The following is a 10,424-nucleotide window of genomic DNA, read 5'->3' on the forward strand; positions in this document are numbered from 1 at the left end:
TACAATCCTGGGTTGCAGTTGTTCTGTAATTCATAGTCATGTAGCTGGTACAATTACAGCCACACTTTTGAACAAAGGGGAACAAATACATACTATTGATTCCTAGTTTTCTGCCTGCTTCCATTTACCTTTACCCTGTGTGTTGTAAATCAGGTCTCCTGATAGAGAGAGAATGATGCTTCCCATGATGCCACAATCGACTGGTTCTTCTACATCAATTAACAATGATGACAAGCCCCCATATACACGCTCACAAGCCAATCTGAAGTAGGCAATTATTCTATTGAAGACCTTACATTCTGGTTATGGATTGTGGCAATTTGACATTTAAAACTAACTGACACATGTTATATCATTGTGATAAGGATTTAACCAACCAGGAGGCATCCAAGTCTCACAGTGTGCTTCTTGGAATGCACTACCCGTGCAGTCGCAGTACTAGTTGTTTCCTCCATCCACACATAGATCTCCACAGAGACGGAGCTGACAGGCTCATTCATCAAAGTTGAGAGGACAGTGTTCTCCAAGAAATGCAGGTGTATGGTCACAGAAGTATGCCCAAGAGCATCCTCACATGTGGCACCAAGTAGACATGATAGGGATCCACTGTTAACAGCTATATTTCCCAATGGTGACCTAGATACACAAGTGTTGTATGTGAGATGGATATCACTGAATGCAGTAGCAACCCCTGACAGCTTGAGGGGTGAGGTGTGATGTGCCAAGCTGTCTTGAGAGAATCAATAGGAACACATTGCAAGGCTGCCTCCTCCTTTAACTACCTTGGATGCTCAGGCTATGTTTGTATCTGTCTGCTTGGATTCACAAACAGGAGCCTAGCATAACTGTCCTCTGAGAGGTTCTACCTACCAGATGATCATACCAGATGCAGAGACCCACACCCAAGTCTTAGACCAAGCTTGAGAAGTCTTGTAAAAGAGTTAGAGTAAGGACTGAGGGACCTGGAGTGGATAAGAACTTATGAGAAGACCAACAGAGTCAACTTAACTGGGCTCCCAGAGACTGGACCACCAAACAAAGAGTATACCTAGGCTCCCTGCATTATGTAAGAGATGTACAGCTTAGTGTTCATGAGTGTCCCCCCAAGAACTGGAGCAGGGACTTACTCTGACTCTGTTGTCTGATTGTGTATCCTGTTCCTACAACTGGGCTACCTTATCAGTGGGAGAGGATGTACCTAGTCCTGCAGTGACTTGATGTGCTGGTTGGTACCTGGGGGACCTCCTCCTTCTCAGAGGTAAAGGGTACAGGTTGCAAAGAAGGGCTGTGTGAGAAGGGACTGGAAGCTATTGGGATATGAAGTGACTGATTGAATGAATGAATGAATCAACCAATAAATAAATAAGTGGAAAACTAATTAGCACATTCAGATACATCCTGTATACAATTATTAATACCTGCCAGGTGTTCTATACTTATTTACACATAGTCATACAGTGTTCCAACATTATGCTTATACTGATAGAATAAAGTACAACTTTATGTTATTATATTTATACAATATACTCACATACCTCCTTGTTCACATAGCTCACTCCAAAAGAATCCATGATGATTTGTTTTAAATCTCACTTTGACTTGATCAGGGGATACCTGGGTATTTCATCAAATATTTTCCTGCATGTTTCTCTCAGGGTTTTCCTGGACATAGATTAACATTTACACCTGATAACATTGCTGCTTTATCTAAAAAGTTTGCATATCCATAATTCCTCACATCTGGCTACTTCAGATGTGTATATAGGTTATTCTACCACAGAACTCAAACTGAAACTTTTTTCTCTAGGTCTTGAGGCTTATTGTCATAGAAGTAAAAATATATTACTAAGTCTTCTAGTTCTCCAATTTACTAATTTATTCTGCAGCTTTTGGAGCATGGCAGCCTCAATATCTGTGAACCAAATGCTTACAATATGCCTTCCTCTGTAAAATATCTATTATATATATACATATATATATGTATGTGTGTGTATATACATATACATATATAATTGTAATATATATTATATACATATATGATCCACTGTAGCTTCTAGCACATCTCAGATTCAGTCAGTATTTAGGTTTTGCAATATGACTATATTACTGTTGCCACACTAACCCCAAGCCAGACTGCTGTCTTTGAACTGGCTAGCAGAAGTACAGATTGCTACTGTTTCTATATCCCTTGTCCTCCTCCTTTATAAAATTTCTGTTTGTGGAATTCTATACCTTCACTACTATGCAGTTCTTAAGTCAGCATGGGAAAAGAAGCTATAAACTCATCCCTAATCCTCTCCTTTCACACAGGTAGTCATGCAGTTATTGAGTAGACGATAATTGTCCGTTTACTCTACATCAGGCTTAGTGATTAGTATGTGATCCTTTTAAAATGCTGAGCATTAAGCCCAGCTGGGAAGTAGTATTGGGCAGGTCAAATCACTCAGAAAGATGCTGTCCTACGTGTTTGATTTATCTCACGACCTGTGGCATTAAGGACTTTAAGCAGGCATATATTTTTAAAAACTATATAGTACCAAAACCTGAATAATCTTAAATTAGCAATTATCTCAAAAGTCCATATGTAATTATTGCAGTTTAATGACAACCTGTCTTACTAGTTCTGAAATGTCAACTACTTTTTAAAGAATGAGGGTCATGAACATTGTGATGCTAATTATATACTTCCTTTGAAAGAATTTCTCCCTAAGATTTTGTTGTTCAGAGCAAAAAAGAACAGTGTTAATAAAATGTCAAAAGAAGGAAAACATAGTCATCAAGACTAGAGAACTAAATAGTTATTCAAAGGATAGTAATAAAAAAAATCATACTAAAAACTTAGCCATTTAACTCAGGTAATCAAAGACAGCTGCCAAGAGATAAATAGAAGTAAAAGAAAAGCGCTACCTTTCATTCTAGTAAATATTTATTGTTTTCCATATATCATCCTAAGTAGTAGTTTTCTATAAACTATCCTAATGCAGCCTTTGCCAGAAATAACTGATTTCATGATCTCTGTATACAGAGATCCACTACAGAGGTCCTTACACTTGTCCGGTTCACAGTAACCCCCCTGTAAACAGTCCCAGTGGAGGAATCAAAGTTGACTAAAAAACAAACAAACAAACAAACAAACAACAACAAAAACAGGCTGAATAGTAAGTAAGTGCTGATGGCTGGCCTGGAGCCTGTCTTCTTGAGGCATTATTTGTGGGTGGGGGCAGGGAATGGGAAGGACAAGGCACAAGTACATTAAACCCCAAGCAAGCACTTACTCATCTCAAAAGCCATAAGCAGTTGGTTGTTTGGAAACCAGCTGAAAAGCCAATGAAATGTGACTTATTACAGTCACTTGAAAAGATGGAGAGAATTACCAGGCAAGAGGTCATGGGAAGTTCTCTAGTCCAAAGAATTGGCAATGTGCATTGACTTAGGGTTTTGACTGAGATGAAACCAGTGAGGCTCAGAGATAGGCTAATGTCAGAACAAACACAGGAAGCCATGTAGAGAAGAGGTAAGGGTGTGGACCCTGGAGCCAGACAGCCTGGGACTGAAGCTGGTTTCCTCTAGCCACTCATTACTTGGCTGTAGGTCAATCTTCCTCATTTATCTGTGTCTCCATTTCTACACATCTAAGGCAGGAGTCATGCTGAATGTGTTCACCACAATGTAGGAAACAAGACTGTAAACTATTTAAGAGCCATGGTTGGCATGTGGCAAACACCAAATGCCAGTTATTTACCATTTATTAATTTTAAAAGCCATCTGCTGGAAGAGCAGGGAATCTGAATTATTAAAGTGAAGTGAATCTGAAGAGAGGGCTCCGTACTGTTATCTGTTCACAATAAATCCCATTAAGCCGTCAGTAAAAGGACACAGAGTAACCAACAGGACTTGCTGTGGCTGTCGCCCTCTCAGCCAACCTGAGAGGCAGGTAACTATTATGATCCCCACTCACAGGAGACAGAACATAAAGATTAAACAAAGTCAGCACGGAAATCACAGGAGATGCTGGCGTTTACACCGAGCCACCTCGAAGCATACTAGACTCCACAGCCTCTATAAGCAGTCCCAGGTTTTAGTCATTTATTAAGACTCTGTCCCAAGCAAATCAGGACATTAGTTGTGTATGTTAAGGACGGTTTTCTTTTGTTTTTTTTTTAAGTAACAATCTGTTTAATTGATATAGATTCATGATGGAAAGGGGGAAAACTCAGCAAGATATAAAGAGAAGAAATCAAAGCTAGGCTGGTTGTGGGCTGTACTGTGTGTGCAGAGGTGAAGCATCTTCCAAATGCAGTGCTAATGTATTCCCAGTTGTGAACTTGTGACGGCGACTCTCTCTGCTTCACTAAGAACTCCATGTCCACAATGCCCTGTTCTGAAGTTGTACACATTATGCAGCAACAAAAATTATCAAATGCACTTACTCTTTCCTCGGGGAAGAGTAACAGGCCCACACCTTCTACCACATTAACCTTTCCCTTTTTGTACTGTCGTTTTTTTTTGCCTCCTGCTCGCTCTCCTGCTCCTTATTGCTTATAAACATTCAAGTCTCTGCAGCTTCTGCTGAAATGTGCAAGTTTTCCCAGGGCTGTGATCCCAGTTGATGTATCACTTGCTTCTTTTCCCCCTTCCTGTGATATGCAAGTAACCATCTGCTGTTTTAAACGGCATTGTCGCCAGCACAAACTGTCAGAGGTAAGTTAGGAAGACTCAAATCTGTTACCACCCTGCAGGAGAGAAAACCTGTTTTAATTTTCCCTAAAGGTTACCTATATGCAAAGCCTGTCTTGCTTCCATTTAAGGAGGTTAAAATGAAAAAGGGCTAGAGTTGAAAATCTTTGATAATACAACTACCGCCAACGCACTTAGTGATAAATGCTTTGAGAGAAGCCTTGATCTTCATTTGGTATGGTGTTCAAATGTCAGGAGACAAACAGCAGTTCTGGAATTTTGTTGAGATTTTGATGTAAGTCATTTGGACCTAGCCAAGAGCTGAGAAGGAATTTAAGCTTACAGTTACAACCAGGGCAGTTCTTGATGTTTCTTGCAGAATCTTATTGGTTTTGCCTTTTGTATTTGTTCCCATTGCTCTAGAGCAGATTATACCTTAGCATCTTTCTAAATAGCCAGTGGCCTTATTAGGTGGTTTAATCTGGAATCTTAAAATGGAAAACTGCCAGAGGTAAGGAAGCCTGCGTGCTCTCTCTGTCTCTGTCTCTGTCTCTCTGTCTCTGTCTCTCTCTGTCTCTGTCTCTCTGTCTCTGTCTCTCTCTGTCTCTGTCCCTGTCTCTCTCTCTGTCTCTCTCTATCTCTCTGTCTCTCTCTATCTCTCTGTCTCTCTGTCTCTCTCTGTCTCTGTCTCTCTCTGTCTCTGTCCCTGTCTCTCTCTGTCTCTCTGTCTCTGTCTCTGTCTCTGTCTCTGTCTCTGTCTCTCTCTCTCTCTCTCTCTCTCTCTCACACACACACACACACACACACACACACACACACAAGCTGAGTAGCTTGGTGTTGTTATGGAAAACTTAACAATGTCAGCAAGGCCTACTCTTTGGCCTATGTGTAGGACCCCTTTCCTCCTACTGGGTTATCTATTCCAGCCTTGATGTGATTGTATGTCCCTAATCTTATTGTAGCTTACGATTCAGTGTTTCCTTGATATTCGTAGGAGGCATGGTGTACTCTGGGAGGAGGAAGTGGTGTGGATCTGGGGCAGAAGAAAGGCAAACTGGGAAGGGGGTGCAAAGAGAGGGGAAACTACAGTTGGAATGTAATATATAAGAGAAGAATTTAAAAAAAAAAATTAAAAAGGGAAAAGAAAATTTACTTCTGCTGTTAAAGCCAGTCAACTAGAACCGTTCCAGCAGAGGTGGAGAGCTGTGGAGATTCTTATGGCCCTCTGTTTGTCCACTGGACTATTGAAACAATGGACCTCAAGAAAACAGAATCATCCCAGCAGTCTCAGGCTAGAGAAGGCAAAGCCGAGGCCTGGTGCCCGCCAGATGGGGAGATCACCTGCTCGAAGAGATTTAGAATGTGTTATCTCACCTCTTAGCAGAGACTAGACCTGAGGCAATGGCATAAGAAATAAAAACTGTCTATGCATACTTCATTAAAAAATTGAAAAGTGTTCTTCACAGTGTTTTGAGATATCTGGATGAGAAGCCCTTTTTTTAATTTACTTTTTTTATTAACCATTTCATTCATTTACTTCTCAATGATATCCCATTTCCTGGTTACTCTTCCACAATTCCCCCCTCCCACATCTGCCCTCTCCTCCCTCTCCTTTGCCTCTGTGAGGATGCTCTCTCATTCACCCACCCTTTCCCACCACATCGCTCCAGCATCCCCCTACTCTGGGGCATTAAACCTCCCCAGGACCAAGGACTTCTCCTCCCATTGATGTCAGACAAGGCCATCCTCTGCTACCTATGTATCTGGAGCCATGGATCCCTCTCTATACACTCCTTGGTTGGTGGTCTAGTCCCTGGGAGCACTGGGTAGTCTAGCCAGCTGATGTTGTTCTTCCTATAGGGTTGCAGTCCCCCTCTGTTCCTCTAGTCCTTCCACCAACTGCCCCACCGGGGTCTCTGAGCTCAGTCTGATGGTTGGGAGAAGCCCATTCTTAACAAATTGACAGCTACTGGAGTGCCACCAATAAGGTAACCTGTCTCACAAGCCTTGAGTATCTCTAAATATAACCTCATCACATTACCTGCAAAGCAGATAGTAAGTGGGGGCTTTCATGCATTGTAGTTTGTTATGTCTGAAAATATATAGGAACCTAGGATCACATGTATACCTCTAAGGGTTATCTAAGTTAGTTAGATAATTTCCTTTAAGGATATTTAATACATATGGGAAGTCATTACTCTGAGTAGGTAATGGGAATAAGCACCTTCTCTCTTCCACCTTTCCTACATATTCTCCTATAAATTTCAACCCTTGACAAGAAAAGTAATTGTCATCCTGAAGCAGCCCCCAATGCTCAAAATAGATATCTGGATCATTCTCTTTCTATAGACCAAATACTGAAAAGATTCAGAAAATGGAATTTTCCTGGGTATATAAACCACACTCAGAGTAGCCCCATACAAGGTGGAGTTGGGAGTTGGTTAATATAAAGTGGACTCTCTGTGTGTGTATGTGTGTGTGTGTGTGTGTGTGTTTGAGTGTGTTTATGTATGTGTGTGTGTGCGTGCACGTGCATGTGTGCACATTGTTTAGTTATTTTGATTTTGATTTTTAAGATTTATTTGTTTATATTATGTATGTGAGTACAATGTCACTCTTTTCAGACACACCGGAAGAAGGCGTCAGATCTCACTACAGATGGTTGTGGGCCACCATGTGGTTGCTGGGAATTGAACTCGGGACCTCTGGAAGAGCAGTCAGTGCTCTTAAAGGCTGAGCCATGTCTCTAGCCCTCCCTCCTCCCCCCCTTTTTTTTGATTTTAAGAAAGAGAAAGAGAGAAATCACATGCGGTTGTGCTAAGGAGCTGGGAGGATCTTTAAGGAGTTGGGAAGGGAAAAGAGCATGAACAAATATTTAAAATATTTAAATGATTTAATATCTTATAGATAATCCTTAAAGAAATGAAAACTAAACTTGTCATAATTTCCCAGACTTCTTGGAATCAATGTATTTAAATGTAAAAAAAAAGACATTTTCTGTAATATACATCGTTAATACTCAGAAGTCATTTAATACTAGACATCTGTCTTGTTAATAGCTCAATTTTGAAATCTTGATCCCAGGAAAAAACAATTACAGAAATTATTTGTTTCTACTAATACTTTCCTTAGAGTCATGTTTTCTTTTAAGGCGTTTAAGGAAAGACTTGCAGCCTTTGCATGAGTGCTGAGATTGCCTTGTTACCACCTTTGAGAATCTGGGCTTTGGAACAACTTGGCATATGTCAGTCAGAAAAATGATATGCTGTCATTATGGAAGCATAAAATGAATTCCTTCTATTCTGCTCATAGTTTCAGGGAGTGACTGGATGCTGGCACACTCTAGGTCATTGTCTTTGAATACTATGTAACTTTTCTCACTGGCAGGAATAGTACAGTTCTAATGAGGGAGTTTCCACTGATAACATTCACATGCAAGTAAGAGCCAAGAGGGTTGTTTTTTAAGTTTGCAGACAACAGTAAGAGTTATGGAGCATCAAGTCCCTTGCCAATAAAAGGGAATCTAAGAAGAAAGATTATAGAAGTTTCAAGTGGTTTGCTGCAGAAAATAAGCTACAAAGTTAAATAGAATACCAGATGAAATAATGTCCAGATTGTCTATGAAGTGGAGACTGCAACAGAGATAGGGGAGAATAAGCACACATTAAAAATGTAAGCAGGGAGGCATAGCAGAAGAGGAGACTCCCTGTAGAAGTACTTTATTTGATCAAATTAATAAGGTGTTAGGCTAGGGAAATATGAGAGTAAGCATTTGAATGCATTCCAGTTTGATGACTTGGATATGTGTAATGGAGCATGATTTATGACACATGTCGATTCAGGTTGAATAATCATATGACATATGATTATTGATGATAACCTAGTTATCCTGTTCCAATGTAAACATGCCTGGCACTGTGCAAAGTTCAAAAGTAGTTATTTTATGGTGCATCTGATGATCTTCGAAGATAATTTTCTGAGAAATTTTTTCCTACAGAGACAGAAGTAATAACCCCAAATATGGATTATTATCTGGTCCATTGACTAAAGACCCACCCACCAGAGCTCTAATATGGCAGCATTCAGAGGAAAAACTTTTAAAGGTGTAAATTTAAAATGAGCTTTGGTGTCAACCCAATGTGATTAAACTCTTTTCAAAGATAAATCAGAACACATAGAGCTCAGACAGAAAAACTGTCACATGGCGATGAAGAAGTCGACTGTGCAGGAAGAAGAGAAACCTCTGTATAAACCAATCCTTTTGGCTTCCATCTTGCATTTTTAGAATTGAGGACTATGAGAACATATGTCTTCTCATTTAAACCAATTTGTAGTGCATTATGTCAGCTTTAGCAAACATAAATTTACCCAATATTCTTTTACAAAATGGTCATTGTATTGCTAAATTGGATTTCAGAAAAAAAAGTCTGGGAACAAAATAAAAAGGTAATTTGTAGTATCACATTGCAGTTACATTATCTTGAAAAGGAGTAAAAAGAAGGAAATTATTCTGGCTTCATGGAAGAAGCACCGGACAGATTCTCTGGATATTATGTTTTCCCTATAACAAGAAAATAAAAACCCTGGAAACTTCTGTAATGTAGAAATGCTATACAAGAATATAGTGGGGGAGGAGCACCAAGACTGCTCAGCACTTGCCACCAACCTGATTACCTGAATTAGATCCCTCCCCACACCCCTTACTGTCATGTCAGAAGGAGTAAACCAACACACATACTAAGGTCATGCACCCTCCACATACATACAGATAGATAAGCAAATGTAACAAAACATACACAGGGCCTATTTCATAAATACTTATATGTATAGATGTGTATATAGCACACATACAGGCATGCACATGCATGCACACTCTTACTCTATTAATGTGCAAACTTACTTAGCTCTTCTGGATCTGTGTAAAATGAGACAGGTCACAGATCTCACACCCAGGATCACATATTAGAACTTACTGGGCACTAAACAAATCTCAAGCAATAATATTTTTAAAAATTACTGATTGACAAAATGTGCTCACTCAGTAAATAATAGGTTACTCTAGCAGAGACATGATCACAGCAATGGATACGCCCAAGGGTGCTGTCGTCAGCTTTGCTGTTCTCTTCTGCTGAGTATGTGAGTGTGTATGTGTGTACACACGTGCACATGTGTTTTATACTAATTAAATCAATGATTTTATTTTTTACTTATTCACTTTACATCCCACTTTCTGGCCCCCTACCTGTCACCTCCTCCCACAATACTTCCCCAACCCCTACACCTTTTCTTTTTTTTGTTTGTTTGTTTGTTTGTTTTTGTTTCTTGTTTTTTGTTTGTTTGTTTGGTTGGTTGGGTTTATTGTTTTGTTTTGTTTTGTTTTCCCCTACACCTTTTCTGAGCAGGTGGGCCAGCCCGCCCCCCTGCCCCAGGTATTCCTGACCCTGGCACTTCAAGTTTATGTGAAGCTAGGTGCTTCTTCTCCCACTGAGGCCAGATAAGGCAACCTACTTAGAACAACTTATCCCACACACAGGCAACAGGTTTTGGGATCCTCCACTTCAGTTGTTCAATACCCACATGAAGACAAAGCTGCATATCTGTTATATGTGTGTGTGTGTGGGTGTGTTTGTATATGTGTGTGCGTGTGCATATATATGTATGTGTATATATATATATACATACACATACACACACATATATGTGTATATATACATATTTATATATACTTACACACACACACATATATA

The 10,424-nt window shown here is 39.9% G+C and overlaps 1 long non-coding RNA gene across 1 annotated transcript in view; it reads left to right on the forward strand.

Moving 5' to 3' along the window:
- The first annotated feature begins 4,617 nt into the window (after positions 1 to 4,617).
- LOC116076575 overlaps positions 4,618 to 10,424 on the forward strand; it is a 23,057-nt gene continuing 17,250 nt past the window's right edge. Inside the window, exon 1 of the long non-coding RNA XR_004112995.1 lies at positions 4,618 to 4,701. This is a non-coding gene — a long non-coding RNA (uncharacterized LOC116076575). The remainder of the gene's footprint in view (positions 4,702 to 10,424) is intronic.

The sequence above is a fragment of the Mastomys coucha genome, unplaced genomic scaffold (assembly GCF_008632895.1).
Source record: "Mastomys coucha isolate ucsf_1 unplaced genomic scaffold, UCSF_Mcou_1 pScaffold4, whole genome shotgun sequence".
Lineage (NCBI taxonomy): Eukaryota > Metazoa > Chordata > Mammalia > Rodentia > Muridae > Mastomys > Mastomys coucha.